Here is a 19503-nt window from a genome sequence, read left to right as displayed (position 1 = left end):
AAGACATGGGGGTGTCTCTTCTGAAATGCTGATACTGCTTTAAGGGTAGATGCTCTGTGACTCAACACAACTTTTGTTTATAAAGATATTATCTGTTAAAAAGAGCTTTGAGAGTTCAAGGACTGATATTTAAATACAAGCAACGGTTGGATTGTCTTTATTGCTGGGGATGACATGAAAACATGCCTTTCATCTCTTATTACTTTCACATAAGCAGGTCTTTAGTCTAAGTAGACTCTTCAGGCTGGCTTTCAGATAAACCTCCCCACCCTGATGCTGGGCTGAAGTGTTTGAGTCACTACAGACTGGAGACAGATGTGGGCTTTTCAGTCTGTAGAAATGTTATTTTTGAGATGAGAATGATGCTTACATGTATTTTAGCAGCAGATGAGTTACTCAGCAGAATGCAAAGCGTGGTAGTTTGTTAACCCCTGCTCATTATGCAAGAACGTGTGCCCAGTACCAGCTCCACCAGAATAAATGCTCCTGGGAGAAGGTGGCCTTAAACTGGACCATGTAACACTGAGGTCTGTGGGAACTGAGCAAATAAAAACGTGGTCATGGCATGATAGCAGAGTTAACTGCCTTCTGCAAGTCCAGGCCCATGCTGTTGAACATGATCTTTTGTTTCTGGTGAAGGTAAGTCCTTATGTTCTCACACTGTGCCGAGGTGATTGCAGGGGTGTGTTCATGGAGTCCTGTGATGGGAAAGCAATTACTTTCTGCCATTCTAAAAGCATCTTAAGCCCTGAGTGCCATCTCTGAGTGCTCTGGTGTGGAAGTGCCTGGTCTTCTGGCAGGAGCCAGTGTGCTCGACCCATTATGATTCCTCAAACAGACAGTTCCTGGCTGTTGTGAATATTTGGATTACAAAACCAAGAGTATAGAGTTTCTCTTAAACTGTAATGCTAGTATTTATGAAAGCATTGTCCATTTAAATCAAGACCAGCTCTGAGGATATTTTGCTTTGTTTAGCAAGTTTTGCTTTTGTGCTCATATTCTTTTTGATAGCAATTCTTGGTATTTTTTTTTTAAACTTAAAACATCAGTCATACAGTGAGGTCTGGGATAGATTGTTTGGGTTTTCTTAAATTTCCTTTGGAGCTGTGTGTGCATGTTGGCTTCTTTTTCTGTCTAGAAGGAGACATGTTCTTCTGTTCATGAAAGGACTGGTCTGCCTTGTCCTGCCTTTACTGAGAGCCTTCCCGATCTACAGGCGTGTGCTTCCAGCAAGATTCCAAAGACTGGCTCCTTGGAGAGGGGCTTGAGTTTTCTGGACACCTCCTGAATGGCTGTGCAGGCTGGTAGTGAGCAAAGGAGAGTTCAGGCAGCTGAAATATGCATTTTAACTGGGTTGCTCATGCATGTAAATACAGCCACCTCCACTGCAGCTCTGCTAGCATTGTGTGCCTGGGAGATGAAAGGCTCGCCTCGGGGCGCTGACAAATGAGCTCTGGCAAACTGAGTGCGGCTCCAAATGTTACTTTGCAAAGGCATCTGCTCCGGTAAGGAGTCAGCAAGGCAGGGGATGAACTAATGCCTCAGACATGTCCTGTGAAATTCGGTGTCTTGCTTTAAATTGCCTTAAAGGATAGCTTTTTAAATTTAGGGGCAGGAGGCATACCGACCTTTCAGTGTGCCATTCACATTCTCTCTCTCTGGGTTTTTTCCTGGAGAAGCACAGAGAGAAGAAAACAATTCTTATCTTTATTTGCTGCTCGTGTTGTTTTTGCACATGTGGAATGTGTTAAGAAGATTGTTTACCTGAAGTGATTTGTCAATTGGATTCTGCTGAGGGTTTTTTTGTTTCCTTAACCAATTGGACAAAAATTGTGTCCTGGCTGTCTGGAGATAGTCACGAGTTTTCTTTAGTAATATTCTTTGGTATTCTTTGTAATTTAGCATCTCTTTAATATAGTATAGTATAATGTAATATAGTACAGTTTAATAAAGCAATTATTCAACATTCTGAATCAATGGAGTCAGATACCGATCATTCCCTATGTCAGGAGCACCTGACATTACTATAGGTGTTTTTAAAAACACATTTTCTGCGGCAGTGCTCCCGTATAGCTGAGGTCAGGAACCAAAGGAATAAACAAATTTCATCAGGGATTGTTGGTTTGTGCCCAGAGGCAAACCTTCTGTGCTTGCTCACACAGCAGAGCCGGGTGACCCGTGAGTAAAACCCTGGAAAAAAGCAGCCGTGGTTTTAGCAGAGCAAACAGCTGCTTTGCAAATAGCTCCTGACCCGCCCCAGATGTTGGTGGTGCCATGAATGTGCAGGCTGGGATTCCACAGCAGCCTTGGTCCATAGAGCAGCTTGCTGCTGGTCCCCCTTGCCTCTAGCACCGGTTCCAGTGGGTCTGAGCCTCAGCTGAGCTGTTCCCACTCACCAGCACATCAGAAAATCCCTTGATGGTCTGGATAGCTGCTGGTGCGGTGTTCCACCTGGTTAGTGTGCTGAGATGGTCACAAAAGGTCACCTGGGGGCTATTGGTTTATCTGGCTCTGGATTGAAGGCATTTGAGATGGTAGTTTCATGTCTGGACTCAGGTGTTTATTATTTCTTATCAGTAAAACAGTCTCACAACCATGAGTTCAGCAGCAAGGCACAAAATGGCTAACTGTCTCTTGTTACAAGGTCTTTTAAGACTAAACTATCCAATTAAGAAAGGACACCTAGATTATTGTCCTTTTCTTCCCAATTACAAAAGATCACCCAAACCCATGAAGAAGAAGGAAGAAGAAGCATGAAGAAGAAACCCAGGATGACACCCTGTGCCCTCCATCTTGCTTCCATCCATGACGTACTAAACATCCCAAAACCTAAATTTCTCACCCAAGTGATACATCTACACTACTCTCTATAATCTATTTCACGCTTTTGTGGATTCCAGTCTATCTTGAAGTTGAGGAAACTTTCTCCATCAGTGAGGGTCAAAGTCAGTGCTCCCCTGGAGGTCAGGACACCCCAGAACAGACAGGGAAATATTCCTGGTGTCCTGGGTTTCTTCAGTGGGCTACAGGTGTGAAATGGAAGGGTTGGGAGCTCCCAAGAGGGGTGAGGAAAACTATGGGAGTTAGAAAGAACCAGTTAGATTGGCTTGGCTTGCCATGGAATCACAGCCTAAAAAACTCTTATCTTGGAATTTCCCTGACTTGCTTGTAAAAACCTCCTGTCTGTCGCTTTATATACTCTATAATATGCATGCTGTACAATATTTACCTAAAAACTGGGTATATCTGAATTTCTTTCTCCATTGTTCTAGTTCCTGTGGATGATAAAGAAAGGTTGGAACCAAAACCTGTAAATTATATTCTTCCTAGAAACCTGTAACACTCTGGTAGCCTCTCAGAGTAGCAAGACCAGAATATATGGTTGTCTTGGTTTGGAAAGACAGGTGTCTGCTAAGGAAGGCAGGAACCTCCCCTGAAATGGAAAAATGTAAACCCCTCCCTCCAAATTGTTATAAATTTGAAATTAAGGGGCTCCCAGGCAAAAATACAGGAGCAGGGAGTTCTTTATTAGGGAAAAACAATTAAAAGCCAAAACAATCAATGCAGTAAACTAAAACAACAGTGACAGAGTCAGAGCACAGCCTGACACCCTGTTGGTCAGGGTGTTGGTAGCAGTCCAATTGGAATTGTGGCTGCAGTCCTCCTGGAGTGGCAGATGTGGTTCTGTTGGAGCAGGGATCCTGTAGAAAGGTGTAGTCTTCCTCTGAAGATCCAGTGGAAGAGGCAGCTGTTCCTCTGGGAAATCCAGTGGAGAAAGCCGTGCTGGTGTTCCAGAAACTCAAGATTATATCCAGGTGGGAATGCTTGGCTCCTCCCTCTTGGCAGAGCATCTCCCAATGGGATGCTGCAGTTCTTATCAGCGGTGCAGTGACATTCAATGGCCTGTTATCAGCAGATGTCTCCCCTGTGAGAGGATTGGTTGTGGAAGAGATAAGGAAAACTGCCCACTTACCATACAGATGGCAGATAGAATACATTTTGCCTTGCAGTCTGGGATGGTGGTACCAGGTGTAGATTATACCACGGATTTGTAAAACTGTGTTGTAATTCCTAACGTTCCTGCAGTGCCAGTGTTGGGGCAGGGATTCAAACAGGGATCAGCAGGATAAGGGCTCACTCCAGCAGTAATGGTTCAGTGAGCTGTAGCTGCTCCAAACCAGTACATTCTTAAATGCCTCCAGAATGTATCCAGGTGGCCCATCCTCGAAACACAAATCCTGAAACACCTCTGTGTGATTTTGCTGGTGCTGAGAATGGATTATTTGGATTTTGCAGAGAAGAGTTTTCTTTCCTCATTTCTTTGGCTCCTGTATTAAGATTCCTTCTTTTCTGACATTTCTTCCTTTTCATTTGTTTTAAACTTATTCTTTCTCTTCAGATCTTTCATGCTCCCCTTGTTTTCTGCTTTACAGCTGATCATGATGATGTTATAATTGGCTTAGGGGAAGAGGATTGTTACACAGTTGTAGCTTTACCTTCTACTTGTGTCGGTAAAGGATTTTGTTCTCAAAGGTGAGCTTCAGAAGGGGGACATTCTGCGTTGTCACACTTGGGAAGAGCACAGGTGTAGGTGTCACTGAAGCATTAATATTAAACTGCATGGCCACCTCCCTCAGCCAATAATAGTATAAGAAAATGGTTTTACTGAACATGAACAAATTACGCTTGGACTTCAGCAAATAAAAAGATCCTTCAGCTCATACTCTGTGTTAGAGTACCTACATAGATTGTAGCAATCAATTTGCTTTCCTATAGTACAAATTGCAATCTTCTTGGCCTTATTTTATTTGGCTGATGACTGTCTGCCAGTCTACAACTTGTAAAAGATGAGATATCAGCAATTCTCCATAATAATATTGATCAATACCTGTCTTACAATAGAAAGAGTGATTTTTAAAGATAAAAATCATTGTTTCGTCTGTGGTTGTCAGTTTCTCTGTGCTTATATGAATCTTTGTTTGAACCCTCTGCAGTTGCCCTCCCGCCAGTAGTCCCGTAAGTTTCCATCATGGCCACATCCTCCCCTTAATTTCTGTAACAAACTCCAGCTGCTTTGAAGGTGGATATTGTGTGTATTGCTCCTCCGTGCTGTGTATTGTTCCTCTACCTCAGCTAAAGCAAAAATTACTTAGAGGAATGCCAGACCATCGGGTTGCTAATGTTTTCCATTTGCCTTGCTTAGAATCACAGAATATCTCAAGCTGGAAGGAATCCTCAAGGATCATCAATTCCAACTCTCTGCTCCCCACAGCACTACCTAAAGCTAATCCATACGATTAAGAGCAGTGTGCAGATGCTCCTTGAAATCTGACAGGCTGGATGCCACGAGCATTTCCCTGCAGCCTGGTCCAGTGACTGACCACTCTGTGAAGAACCTTTTCCTAATGTCTAATCTGAATTTCCTCTGATGCAGCTTCATTCCGTTTTCCTGTGTCCTGCTGCTGATCACCAGAGAGAGGAGATCAGCAGCTCCTCTGTGAGGAAGCTGCTGGGCTGTGATGAGTTCACCCCTCAGACTTCTCCAAGTTCAACAAACCAAGTGACCAGAGCTGCTCCTACTGAGTCTTCCCCCTGAGGAAGCCTTCACCGGGCTGGTCACCCTTCTCTCTGAACACACTTCAATGGTTTATTGTCCTTCTTAGGTTGTGGTGCCCAAAATTGCCAACAGGACTCGAGGTGAGGCTGAATCTGGCCGTCACCTCCCTCATCGTGCTGTGCCTGGTGCACCTCAGGGCATGGCTGGCCTCTGCCTTTGGTGGTGTTTGCATCTCTGTGTTGTCCTCTGCTAGGCTGTGGGAGTTGTGTGATTTCACAAGAAACAGCCAAAGCTGCTCCAGTGAGGAGGGCTCCATGTGAAGCTCTAACCCTGCTGTAAAATTTCTCTGTCCTGCGTCTCTGTGAGGTACCTGTGGATTTTCTCAGTTCAGTCGAAGAAAGAACAGAGATAATTTCTCCCAGGCTGAGCCTGGGAATCTTAGACAAAAGAATCAAAGCAATTATTATCTCTCTTAGCTATAAACCATTGTTTATAGCTATGGTTCTCCACAGTGTGCTATTCACAGCCACCAATAATGGGAGATGTTTCTACTTTGAGACCAATCAGGTCCTGCTTAGCGAGTGAGACTATAAAGCTCACAACTTCTTGCTAATAAAATTATTCTCAGCCTTTTGATCCACCTGAAGACTGGGGTCTTTCTTTCCGTCCTTGACTCAACAGTCAGGTACCTGCTTTGCCCATTGCTCTTTGCTGCTGCTACTGCTGTAAGGAATCATGGAATTGCTCAGGTTGGAAAGGAGCCTCTAAGATCTTCAAGCCCAACCATTAACCCAGCACTGCCAACCCCACCTCCCAACTGTGTCTCCTAAGGGTTCAGTGCTGCTAGAGCACAGAGAAAAACTGCTCTTAAGCGATTTGTCAATTTGAGAAGGTGGACGCACGTCACCGTGATGTCTTTATGAAAATCCTTTGCTAGGATTTTTCTCCTATTTCAGCTGAGAAGCTTCAGAAAGGAAATGTAAACAATAACTATTTGATAGCTGTAGAAGGTAGTCTGGAGGTTGTTTACCAACAGGAGCATCTTTGATTGGTCTCACATGAATTGTTCTTACTTAATGACTGATCAAAGATCCAACTGTGTCAGACTCTTTGAGAGTCACAAGCTTTTGTTATCATTCCATTCGATTCTTTTTCAGCCTTCTGATGAATCCTTTCTCTCTATTCTTTTAGTACAGCATTTTTAATATAATATATATCATAAAATAATAAATCAGCCTCTCTGAAAAATGGAGTCAAGATTCTCATCTCTTCCCTCGTCCTGGGACCCTTCAAACGCAGTCACAGACACCCACAGGAAAACATCTATGCCAGAGGGATATCTCCACGACAGGGACTTTGAACTACCCTGTCCACTTCAAAAAAGGAAGGACTGGGAGGCCCTCTGTGGTTGTGATATTTTGTGAAAATCCCTTTGCTAGGATTTTCTTCTCCTGAGAAGCTGAAGGCCTCAGCTTCAAGTGTAAACAATTTGTTATCTGCTGCTGTGGAATGCAGCAGGTGCTTTCTCCATTGGTCAATGTGGGATGTTTCTACTTGGTGGCCAATCGAGGAGGCAGCAGCTCTCGGACTCTCTGGGAGTCACAGAACTTTGTTATTCATTCCTTTCTATTCCTGTCTCGCCTTCTGATGAATCTTTTCTCTCTGTTCTTTGTAGTATAGTTATAATGTGGTCTTTTTAATGTAATATATATCATAATATAATAAACCAGCCTTCTGAAATGGAGTCAAGATCTCTCCTTCCCTTCATCAAGTCCTAATTGCCCAGAAGACCCACGGTGATAGCCCTCAGTGGTAGCAGGGCTTTCCTGGGTGGCTGAGCACACCTGTTTCCAGAACATGGGACAGCCTGGATAAAGTACATCTACCTACTTTGACACTACATCTTCAGCAAGTTGCAGAGGCCGGAGTTGCTAACCAGAGATGGGAATTGACATCCTTATAACAAATGGAGGCCAGAAAAAATGCAAATTTTCATTAGTTAAAATAGTCAAGTAGAGTATTGTGCTGGCTTTGGCTGGGGTAATTATCTTTACAGTGGCTGGTGTGGGGCTGTAGTTAGGATTTGTGCTGAAAGCAGTGCTGATAACAGAGAGATGTTTTTGCTGTTGTTTGGCAGTGCTTGCACACATCGAGGCCTTTCTGCTCCTCACCCCACCCAGCAGTGAGCGGGCTGGGGGGCACAAGGAGCTGGGAGGGGTCAGAGCCAGGCCAGCTGAGCCCACTGACCAAAGGGACATCCCACACCCCAGGGCACCGTGTTCAGCAGGTGAAGCTGGGAAAGAAGGAGGAAGGGGCGATGTTTGAGTTACTGATTTCCCCAGGAAACTGCTCTGTCTGATGGAGCCTCTCTTTCCAGGAGATGGCTGAACACCTGCCTGCCCTTGGGAAGCAGGGAATTAATCCCTTGTTCTGCTTTCCTTGCATGTGCATCATTTGCTTTACCTCTTAAAGTGTCTTTATTTCTACCCATGATTTTTCTGACTTCTACTCCTCTGATTCTCACCCTGATCCTGCTGGTGGGGGAGTGAGTGGCTGACTGTGTGGTGCTTGGCTGCCAGCTGGGGTTAAGCAGTGCCAAGTGTCTGTGTGGTAGCTGCAATAAAGGGTTATGACCCTGGCACACAACACAGTTGCATTTTTAACTTTCATCTTGTAGAAGTTATGTTTACTAGGAAATTCAGCACAGTCTTATTTGTATAAGTGAAATCAGAAGAAAGATGGACTGCTACTAATGGTTTTGGTGTCTCCAGAAAAATAGTACAGAGCAGTTTGTGGAGATGGATGTCCTAAAAGGGGTAGAACTCAGCCAGAACATTTGGTGTGGAAGAAGAAAACTACAAAAAAGGACAAAACTTACTTACAGAACAGTTTAGGGATGTGTTGCTTTAAAGAAGACTAGTTTGTAATTTAGATACTATTGTGCTCATAACAAAAGAGAGTGAGAACTACACTAAAGGCTCTGGGCAAAGGACTGCTTGAGCAGACTGTGGTGATTGGGCTGAAGAGGTTGAAAGATGTGAAAGGAATGGTTATCTGTGATCACAGGTCTGTCTGTCTGTCTGTCCAGAGCCCAACAATCCCAACAGGAGCTGAGATGGTGTGGTGGAGGTGATGAAAAAAGAAGATTGGATCTTAGGAGTGAAGTAAGAGGCGAAAACTGAGGTTGAATGGTAAAACCTCAGAGATGATGAAGAGTTCAATATTCGCTTGTTTTGTTTTTCCTGGTGGGGTGAGTTGCTGCAGCTTGACCTTCTGAAGCTTGTTTAGCTCTCTCTGCCCAAGTTTGCAAGACAGGCTTTGGAGAACACGGATTCGCAGAACAAGCAGCCCTGTTAGATGCGTTCTCGGCTTTTTCCTTCCGTCGGGCACGGCCCGTGTTTCTCTCGAGTTCTTCCAGCGCGCAGCGAGCGCTGCTGAGCCCGGCTGGAAGGCGCAGGGCAGCTCCAGGCGGTGGCACCCGCGGCTGCCCGGCCGAGCCCCATCCCCGCCGGGCAGCTCCAGGCGGCGTTCCACCCGGGACACTGCGGGGACAAACCTGCGCCGCTCCGGACCCTCTGTCCCCGGGCAGAACTACATCTCCGGGCCGGCTGCGGAGCGGGGACACGGCCCCGGAGGCTCGGGAGGCTCGGGAAGCGCCGCGGCCGCCCCGGGAGCCGGCAGGTGGGAGCGAGCGGCGGGCGCGGTCCCGGGATGCGGCGGGACGGGCTGGGCTTGGGAAGTTTCCCGGCGGGATGCGAGCGGTGCCCCGGTGGGGAGAGGAGCTTTGGCTCCCCGTGCAGTAAAGGAGAAAGGGCTTTTCCAAGGCAGTCCGTGTGTCCAAGCCCGCGGGCGCTGCGCCGAAGGTCCGTAAATGCCGGGGATTTAAAGAGTGCGCGGGGCTCCGCAGCTGCTGCTCCGCGATTCCCAGCAATGGGAATTGTCCAAGTGTGGATAACGCGCTGGGGACTTCTTGCTGATTTTGGGAACAGGAAGACCCTGATCTGCATTCCTGGTAGGGGAGCGTGTGTGGCATCCCCAACAGCTAGAGCCAGAGGTGCTTCTCCAGGGTAAGGTCCCTATGGAAACCCAGGACACCAGGAATATTTCTCTGTCTGCTCTGGGGTGTCCTGACCTCCAGGGCAGCACTGACTTTGACCCTCACTCATGAAGAAAGTTTCCTAGACTTCAAGATAGACTAGAATCCACAGAAGTGTGAAATAGGTTATAGAGTAGTGTAGATGTATCACTTGGGTGAGAAATTTAGGTTTTGGGATTTTTAGTATGTTGTGGATGGAAGCAAGATGGAGGGCACAGGGTGTCATCCTGGGTTTCTTCTTCATGCTTCTTCTTCCTTCTTCTTCATGGGTTTGGGTGATCTTTTGTAATTGGGCAGAAAAGTCCCCATTGCGGGCTCTTTGGGATCAGTTATTGGGTTAAATAATCTAGCTGTCCTTTCTTAATTGGATAGTTTAGTCTTAAAAGACCTTGTAACAAGAGACAGTTAGCCATTCTGTGCCTTCTAATGAAAAGCTGCTGAACTCATGGTTGTGAGACTGTTTTACTGATAAGAAATAATAAACACCTGAGTCCAAACATGAACTATTGTCTGCAGTGCCTTCAATCCAGACCCAGAGAAACCAACAACTGGTACCCCCACAGGTCCCTGCTAAGCGGGACTTACCAGTGCTTATGGAAACAACAATTTTATTTGAGGTTCCTCGGGAGTGTGGCCAGGTTTCCCTTTTTTAGTTAAAGTGGCTTTAACTATTGGCATGTAAATGGCTTCGGTTTGGTTTATCTGCTCATTTCTAAATGGGGATATGAAATCGAAGTTTTATTTATTTATGGGCAATTTTGCCTGACCTGAGAATTATTTGACTGAGTGCTTTATGCATAATTCCCTTTGCTAAACAAGTGTTTTAGGCATGAGAAGAAAACCTTGTAAGTTTATTGCCTGTATTTTGTTGCATAACTGAGCAGTCTGCAAAGACTAAGCAAATTATGTACTCTGCCCAAGCTGGGTTTAGTTTGTCAGAATTCAGTTGGGATTTTGATTGCCCAGGACTTAAAACGTACCATTTCCAGATGCATTGCTTAATTTTCCAACCCTATTGAATTAGGCTTCTTTCTCTTCCCTTCTTTTCCTAGCCTTGCTTTATCTAAAATAAGAGAAATTGCCTAGTAATTTTAGGTGAACCTATGAGATAGGATCAATCTCAGAAGCCAGTGTCTCAGAGCTGCTCAGAGAGCCACAAAAGCAGGGTTCATATGTTGATTGGCCCTACTCTTTGGAGATGCTGTGCTTCTCCCCTGAAGCAGATATTGCTCCTGTTTGAAGTAAGCTAAAGCTGAGGCTTGAGTGCACAGATTGCTAATGCTTACTGAAATCGATGGAAGATAGTCCCCAAAAGCAATTAAGCAGCTTTGAAAATCAATCCACAGTTGAAGTTGTCCAAGGACAGGGATTAGATCTTTGTCAGAGTTGAAGTCTTTGTGGGGAAGGTCCTGGCACAGTGTCAAGTTCATGGCTCTTTGTTCTACATCTTTTCCAGTCTGAATTCATTTCTAGTCAAAATTTTTTTTAAAAAAAATCATTCAAACTTGTGTGTGATTTGCTAAACTCTGCTGGCTCATTATTTTTCCCAGAGTTTGTTGTTTTATTTTGTGTGATCATAGAGTTGAAGTAAATAATTTGAAATAGAGCACGGTGGGTAATAACCAGTGCAGCCAGAATCCACATGCAATTTGTCTGCATGAATTGCCCAAAATAGGCTTTGGATTACTGGGTGTTTTAAAAGGCTTTTTTGCCCCCTGTTGATTTACTGTACTTTAAGTATTTGGTCAGTCTGTAGGGTAATACCATTCCTTTCAGCTTGTTTGTTTATCCAGGGTTTCAACAAAGCTTTCAGACCTACTTCAGGACTTTTAGGCATCAAATGGCAATGTTTTAATCTTGTAAGCACTGTGAAACAAGCTCAGGCTCCTTAGTGGAAGGACCAATTTGTTCAGAGTAATTACAACAGGTAAATGAAACTGTTAGGGGTAATAATTCTGGAATGGTAATACTCCCAGAAATTCTTGTTGCTTCAGTAATAGTTTGTCAAGTAATTTGTCAGTGGAGAAGAGGCAAAGCAGAGCTGGGGGTGGTAGGTGAAGCACAGCTTATAGCTCTAGGCAAAGTAAATCGATTACCTTACGTGTTCCCATGCACATTTCTTGTTGCAGTATTCAAATTCTGTGGCCAGATGAGCAGAGGTAAAGCCTTACCTTTGTGGTAGAGTGAGCACTGTTTCATTGAGCCTGCAAGAGTATTTTCTTCATGCCATGCACAATCCCAGAACCAGGGCAGACTTCTGTAAAGTGCCAGTTCCAAATGTGGCAAATAGATCTCTAATTACTGTCTAAGTCCCTGAAGAAAAGTCACTTGGAAAGTAGAGCATCTTGCTTCTCTCTGAAGAGCTTCGGTCTGCTTGTAATTAATGTCGAAAATACTTTTTTCCCTTCTGAATACCACTGCTGAAAAAGTCCTGGATTCTTCCTCTGCACACATTATTTTTAATTAAAAGCATCATTGTGTGTGTAAATGGGTGTTTACACAAATAGTAAAGCACCAAACATCATCTTCTGGACTGGCATTTGCTTTAATATCTTGGTCATGCTAGACAGGGCAGGATGGCTGACAGTGATTTGAATACACCCTGGGCTTTATGGTTCGTTCTTTTAAGCAGCATTCTGAGTTTTTTATACCTATTTAAGCATGTTGTTATTGATGAAATGCTTTCTGATTGGCGGGGCTGGGAATATTTCTGTGGGAATTGTGGTAGCCATGCTCCGTTGCTCTCTCTGATAGTGCATTTGCCAGGATGAAGAAACGACCTGTGCTCGTGTTTATGGAGGGATCCTGCTGGATTAAAGAACAGGAGCTGTTTGCTAGGTTTCCTCTCTGAAAAGTGAGCTGTCACCTAACATTCCACCAGCCTTTTTTTTTTTTTTTTTTAACATCTGTGCAGGAGATTATTAGGTGTAATCCATGGGACAAGAAAGGGCTCAGCAAACTTTTGGGTTTTGTCATTCTTTCTGTCTCAAGCAATTCTCCTCACATTTATTGCACCCAGCAGTCAAATCTTGTTCATCTTGTGAGTTCTGTAGTTAGGACACACAACTCTTGCCTCTCCCTGTTTGTTCTGTATCTGCAGCCTGGGTGGGCTTTGCTGTCTGACAGAAGACGTGTCTCCCTCTCAGGTAAAACCCCCACAAATGATGAATCAAAACCCAAGCTCTGGTGGAGGACCAAGCCCTCTTGGGTGCTTCATCAAGAGTGTTAATTGCTCTCATCTGGTGGGTACAGGTGCATTTTTCTAGATGAAGGCCATGAATCCAAACAGAATTTAAATATTGTTATTAAGGGAGAGATAAAGTAGCAAGAATTGTTCTTGTTACATGTTTACTCTGGCACATCCTTTCGGTGTTGCAGTTATTTGACAGAAAATGATGGCTACCATCTGTTCCCCTCCTCTGGCATCATTCAAAGTTCCTTTCCTCGTTGGGAATGAAGTCTTTGTAGAGAGACAACAAGTTTTGATCTCTTCCTGTTTCCATAGTCACATTTATTATTCTTTTTTTCCTTTTACATTTACAGCTCTAGGCAAAATGAGTCGATTGTCTTATATATTATTTTGCACATTTCTTGCATTACACTCGGAGTGTGCGAGTTTTGTGGCCAGGGAGTCTGGTGTCCCAGGAAAAGAAGGAATTCTGAAATAATTGATGAAGTAAGGAGTCTCTCATGGAGGTAAGAGGGAGTCAGACATCATCGAGGAAGGAGGAATCGTGGCATCATAGAAAAAGGAGGAAATGTGGAAAAGTTGGACATCACAGAGGATTGAGGTCATCTCATGTGGCATTCACACTCTCTGAAAAATCCCTTCACCCAGGATTTTTCTCCTGGGAAGCTGAGAAGCCTCCGAGAAAAAGGAAAACAAATTCTGATCTCATTTGCTTCTCCTGTGTGGAATCCTGTGTTTGGAGCTTGTTTACCCACAGGTGATTGTTCCATTGGATTTTGGTGTGAGTTGTTTTCACTCTTGGGCCAACCAGGGCCAAGCTCAGGACTCTGGAAAGAGTCACGAGTGTTCATTATTATCTTTTTAGCATTCTGTAAGCATCCTTTCTGTATTCTTTAGTATAGTATAGCATTCTTGATTATAATATAGTATCATAAAGTAATAAATCAGCCTTCTGAGAGCATGGAGTCAGATGCATCATTCCTGCCTTCCTCAGGGCATCCCTGCAAAAACAATAATCTCACACTCAGGAAGGAGAAAGTCTCACACACAGGGAAGAGCGACTCTGGTACCATGAATCAAGAAGAGAGTCTGGCATCAGTGAGGAAGGAAGGAGTCTGGCAGACTCTGGCAGGTACGATGGATTTGGGCATCTCGGAGGGAGTGTGGCATCACACATGGAAATAGGAAGGAAGGAAGGAAGGAATCATAGAGGTGAGAGGGAATCTGCCATCATAGAGGAAGGAGAGAGTGTTGCACAGAGGTAAGAGCAAGTCTGGCATCAGGAAGGAAGAAGAGAGTGGCATCACTGAGGAAGGAAGAGAGGGGTCTGACATCACAGGGCTGGATATCATAGAAGTAAGAGGGAATGTGGTGTCCTGAAGGAAGGAGGGGGTCTGGCATCACTGAGAAAGGAAGAAATCATCATAGAGATAAGAGAGAGTCTGACATCTCAGAGAAAAGAAATAATTAAAGTGATATCACAGAAAAAAGCAGGAACTCTTCACTACTGGAGGATGGAGTCTCATCCTAAAGGTAAGAGGGAGACTGGTGTGACAGGGGGAAGAGGAAGTCTGGCATCACAGAAGACAGAGGTCCTCTTGCATCACAAAGGGAGAGGGAGTTTGGCATCACAGAGGTTAGAGGGAGTCTCGCATCATGGGGCAAGGAGCACATTCTCATTCATGCTGCCCTTACTACCTGGAGTCGTGATCCTGATTTAAATTCACAGTGTGCACCTCACCTGTCTTGCAGTTTGCCAGAAAATTCCTCGGCAGTCTTTATATTCATCGTTTCTATCTCCACACCTTCTTTTAACTGAAGGGTTGTCATGTACTTTGTTCTTGCGTACCTCAAACTGCTTGCACTCTTTTTTTTTTCCCCTCTAAAGCACCACATATACGTCAATTCTGCATGTTTTAATAATTAAAGGTTTCAGTAACACAGTTTTCTAACAGTGCTAATACAAAAAGCTTGTAAATCTGCTAGCTGGAAAGATCTTTCCCTCCCTGATTCCATGGAAGAATCTGAAGAGGCTCAGACTGATGGGAGATCCTGCAGTAAGCAGAAGGGGACATGCTGTGCTGTACCACCAGGAAATCTGAGATGGAAACAAGTCTTATCTGGAGATCAGGGAGGGCAAAGCATTGGCAATAACACCACAGCAGGGCAGGAGGGCAACCTTTTACTCTTCACTGCTGGAGGATTTGGTGAAGCTAAAATTAGAGCCCAAATTTGCCTTAAGGCCTGAGGAACAATTACCTCGATCTCATTTCCTTATCTGTAATATCTCACTCTTTTCGTTTCCACCTCCTCTGTAAAATGCAGATGCTGGCACAGGATGAGGAGTTGAACCTCATTATTGCTAGAAACTCCAGTGGAAGGCAAAACAGAACCATGTGCTGCTCAGAATTTCTTTTCAGATGCTAGGAATGAAATGTTGAAGTAAAGCTCAAGATGTTGTGGCTAAGAATTGTTTAAAAAACTTGTTGCTGGCATGGTATCCTCCCTCTTTTAACTGGAAGATGGGATGTGAGAGAGCTTTCAGCTGTCTCTTCACCCTCAGTTTTATGCCAGGCTGTTGTCACTTTCTTCTCTGCACCTGTGCAAAAAACCTGTTCTTGCTGGGATTTGGGGGTCATTAAATAGAGTAAAGGCTGGATAGGATAAATGGGATAAAACCTTTGCATGATCTCACCTTAATGCATTATTATGGTAGTTTGAACAGCTCTTTCACCCTTAATTATTGTGGCTGAACAGGGCTGATTTAAGAGTTCTTTCGTGGCTTTTCTGTCTGCAGAGTCTTAAACAGAAATTATTGCAGATGGAGAGTGCATCTCCTTTCTCCTGAATCATGCACACAGTCATTAGATCACATTAATGGGCATCACACAGATCCCAAGCTGGATTCTGTCAGTTTGTGTAGCCCAAAGGCTTTTTTTTAGACTCCTGAAAGAGAGTGGGTTTGTTCAAACATAATAGAAGCAAAATAAGGAAAATTGAGATAAACAAATCATGTTTTTAAGCAGCACGGAATGATGTGTAGGGCATGGCTTTGAAAGAACAAGTAATGTTGCTTAGATAGGTGTTCTTGTAAAATGAGTTTCTTCCTCTTAGGAAAGCAGTATGCAGTATTTTAAATAATGATTGGGATATGAGCTTTGACTGGCCAGTGCTTACACACATTCTGCTCCTGGGTGAGGCAAAGCACATAAATGTGAACTCAGTCCCACACTACTTTTCTTTTGTGCTTAGTTAGACTTGGGTCTCAGTGCCTGTGGACTTTCAGTGTGGTACTGGAGAGTTAACAGATTGTAACTGGAGGAAAAATGAGGTGGGAATGTGTTGTGTAAGGTGCCCGAGCACTGCTCTGGAATTACATTCCTCGAAGGACACGTGCTGTAAGTGAAGTTCTGGGTGATGCAGGGGGGCACCCCCAGAGCCTAAACTGGCCCTGTTGCTTGTTCCTGCTGGCCAGGGGACGAAGCAGGTGAAGAGCTGCACGGGAGCAGTGCCTCGGTGCCAGAGCTGTGGGGTGCCCCTCAGCAGGGAACCCCCAACCCAGCTTGGGAGCAGCATGCCCCGCTCCTGGGGGAGGCCTGAGAGAGCGTGGTTTCACTGCTTTGGGGACGTGACCTCACTCCTTGCTCACAGCCTTCTAATTAAATTCCTTCTGTACTGGTTAATTTCTGATTGTGAACAGTCTAGGGAAAAAAAAAAAGTAAAATAGGATGATATCATCTCTTCCTGCTGTTTTGGAGATAGCATTGTGTGCCACCTCCCTGTGGCAATAAAAAATGTAAATGCTGAATTTCTTATCGAGACAAGCCAGAAACTCTGTTGGATTTGTATTTCCTGTCTTTGATTTGCTTTGCTGTGTAGGATGCTTTATTTCATCCCATGCCTGCCTCTCCTCCTCCCCTACAGTGTTAATGCAGCGTTCCATGCTCACCTGGGAGATGTTATCACTTGTAGGCAAAGCAATTTCTGCGCTGCTAAGCTATTTCCAAGCTTGTCATGATGCTCCATAAACTGCAGAAATAGGAAGATTTTCTTCTAAGAGTGACTTGATGGTTTTCTGTCTGTTTCTGGTGCAACATGACGGCAAAAGTGTGATGCCTGGAGAGGGTAGGGGACAGGCTGAGGGTGAAGCTGTGGGGACTGTGCCATGCCTTAGTTCCTTTTAGGCTGTGGCAGTGCTCAGGGTCTCTGTTCAAGGTGCCATGAGTTTTTAAAATCCTTTGTCGTAATACGACACGAAAAGACGACACGGACACTGCTGCTCTCCAGGTGAACAAAAAAGAGGGACCTTTATTTTCTGACTCCAACATTTATAGTTTTCCAAAAGTGACAGTGGATTGGAGGGTGACAGTGCCACCTCTCCAATGACACTGGACAGACCAAGAGTCCATCAATTCTCTCCTCCTCCATGAAAGAATGCAAAACAGAAGTTGTTTACAGAACTGTGTGTGAGAAAGTTTGTTACAAGAACACAAACATCAGAAGGCTTAGCAAAGTCTTAGAAAATCAGGGTGACAGTCCTTCAGTGGCGTTGTTTTTCCTTCAGGTCTCTTGGGAAGAGTAACCTGCAATTGCTGCTCTCTGGGCAAAGCAGCATGGAAACAAAGGTGCTGCAGCAGGGAGGTGCCTTTTTGGTAAAGCCTGATGTGGGACTTGATGTAAGGGAACAAAAATACACAGAAAAATCACTTCCAAATGGAGCTGTTATTTCTCCTGCAGGGTAATTATTAATCAATAAGCCTTGTATCTCTCAGAGTGTGCCAAGTGCTCTGAGCTGCCTCGCAGCGTGCTGGTAAAGGAGTCCTGGAGAGAAAATGTTATTAACCCTGAACCACGATTAGCTCTGCAAGCAGCAGAGTCTCTCAACCCCTGCCTCAGCCGTGCAGCAGCAGTTTTGCACTGGCAGGGTTTGGTAGCACCCTCAAAGCTGTGGGTGCTGTGCATCATTCATTGCAGCTGGGTGGTGTTTGGGCCAGAAGGCATTTCCAGCATTAAGGTGAAGGTCTGAACAGTTGCTTATTTCTCCAAAACCATGTTTCACATGGATTCTAATGCTGCAAGGCTAAGATGGATGGTTACTCACAGAAGGAGAGGGGGATTTTACCATGAAGCTGTTTCATAGATGACCTCTCTGAGAATGAAGAGCTCTGTTCTCTGGGGCATCTCTTCCTGTGATTGATGAAGACAAAGCAAGAGACAGGACATAGCTTTAATGTAAATAATAATTGCTCTGTTCCTGTGGACCCCTTAGCTCTGATGTTAATGCACAGATAGGGGACAAACCAAAATGCAGAAAGGTGCTGAAAACCAGGACTGTTTCCAACGGGGAGCTGTAAGATACTGTAAGGAAGTTCTGGGGTTTTCTTGCAAAAGTATTTCATGAGATGTGCTTGGCCTTCTTCAAGAGGAGCTTGGTTTTGGGCTATTTACTGGGCCCATTGCATTTCAACATTTTTCTTTGAAAACATGTTTTTAAAGCAGCAAACCAAAAGCATTCCTCCTTGAACTCTTTAGGATAAAAGTACTGTCTAAGGTATTTAAGTACTGTCTGTAAACAATATCCACCCTGGGGTACAGCAAAGTCTCGGAGCCTAAGGACTGTGGAATAAATGGAAATATTTCCTTCTAAGGTCTTGCCTTTGGTCACATAAAAAGAGGAAAAAGCCAAACCAAAACATGAACTCCCTTTGAAGCACTCATTTATAAAGGCATCGTGCCAGTGTGATTGCATCAAGAGACTTCAGACAATAAAACCACCAGCACTTTGCTGTCGACACTCTGAAAAATGAGGGTAGAAAAGTGTTATCATACCTGTTTGTCCTTCCATGTTCATGGTGCTGTGTTACTGCACCGTGGAACAAGTGTTAAGGAGCTGATACCCTCCACTTGTCCTAGCTTGACTATATGATGATTTTATCCCAAATTGTCTTGTTCTGTTGATGCTGAATAATAAATTTTGCACCTTTAAGACTCGTTCCAGAGAGTGAAGGGGGGAGAGAAGAAGCACAGAGTTTTGTTTTCAGACTCCGCTCTCACTCTTCCACATTCCTGCTCCTGGACTGTGTTGTCTGTGGATGGACAGACAGCAGGACAGAGCTCTCCTTTGTTTTAGTTAGTTTTACCTAGCTGAGGCAAAAAAGTTTCCTGGACTGTGTTTTTTTCCCCTTTTCTTTGGGCCTGTTTAAACCTGCTCTGGCCTGAACACCCAGCAGAGCACCAGCAGCTCGCACCTGTGACCCACCAGCATTTCCAGCACCAGAGGCACTGATAGGAGACTGAGTGAGCTGAGCTGCAGCCCAGAGGGGACTTTTCTGAGTTTGCCGTCTCTTTTGGAGCAGCAAGAGGGTTTGTTGCTTAATATTGTTTAGGTTTTATTGTTTAACAAACAGGTTTTTCTCTCTTTTCTCCAAGGAGGTGTTTTCTCCTGAACCAGTTGTGGGGAGGGGCCAATTGAATCTGCTTTTCTAGAGGAGCCCCTTTGGGGGTTCTCTCCCAAATTTGCCCTGAACCAGGACACCACTTCACCACAGATCCCAGCAGTGATTAGTGCAGGAAATTCTGGTGCAGGTGCTTCACAACTGAGGCTGCTTTGTGCTGCTCAAACAACACACGAGAGCTCCAGAGAAGCAGCTTGAATAGTGA

At 44.6% G+C, this 19503-nt stretch overlaps 1 protein-coding gene across 1 annotated transcript in view; it reads left to right on the top strand.

Annotated features, from left to right (window-relative positions):
- Window positions 1-9031: 9031 nt before the first annotated feature.
- The window catches only part of EPHX1 (epoxide hydrolase 1), a 25816-nt gene continuing 15344 nt past the window's right edge, over window positions 9032-19503 (top strand). Inside the window, exon 1 of the mRNA XM_038132664.1 lies at window positions 9032-9238. The gene's annotated coding sequence lies outside the window, so the exon portion shown is untranslated. The remainder of the gene's footprint in view (window positions 9239-19503) is intronic.

This window comes from Motacilla alba, chromosome 3 (assembly GCF_015832195.1).
Source record: "Motacilla alba alba isolate MOTALB_02 chromosome 3, Motacilla_alba_V1.0_pri, whole genome shotgun sequence".
In the NCBI taxonomy this organism is placed as follows: domain Eukaryota; kingdom Metazoa; phylum Chordata; class Aves; order Passeriformes; family Motacillidae; genus Motacilla; species Motacilla alba.
Note: the sequence above shows the minus strand (reverse complement) of the source record. Positions and strands in the feature narration are given on the sequence as shown.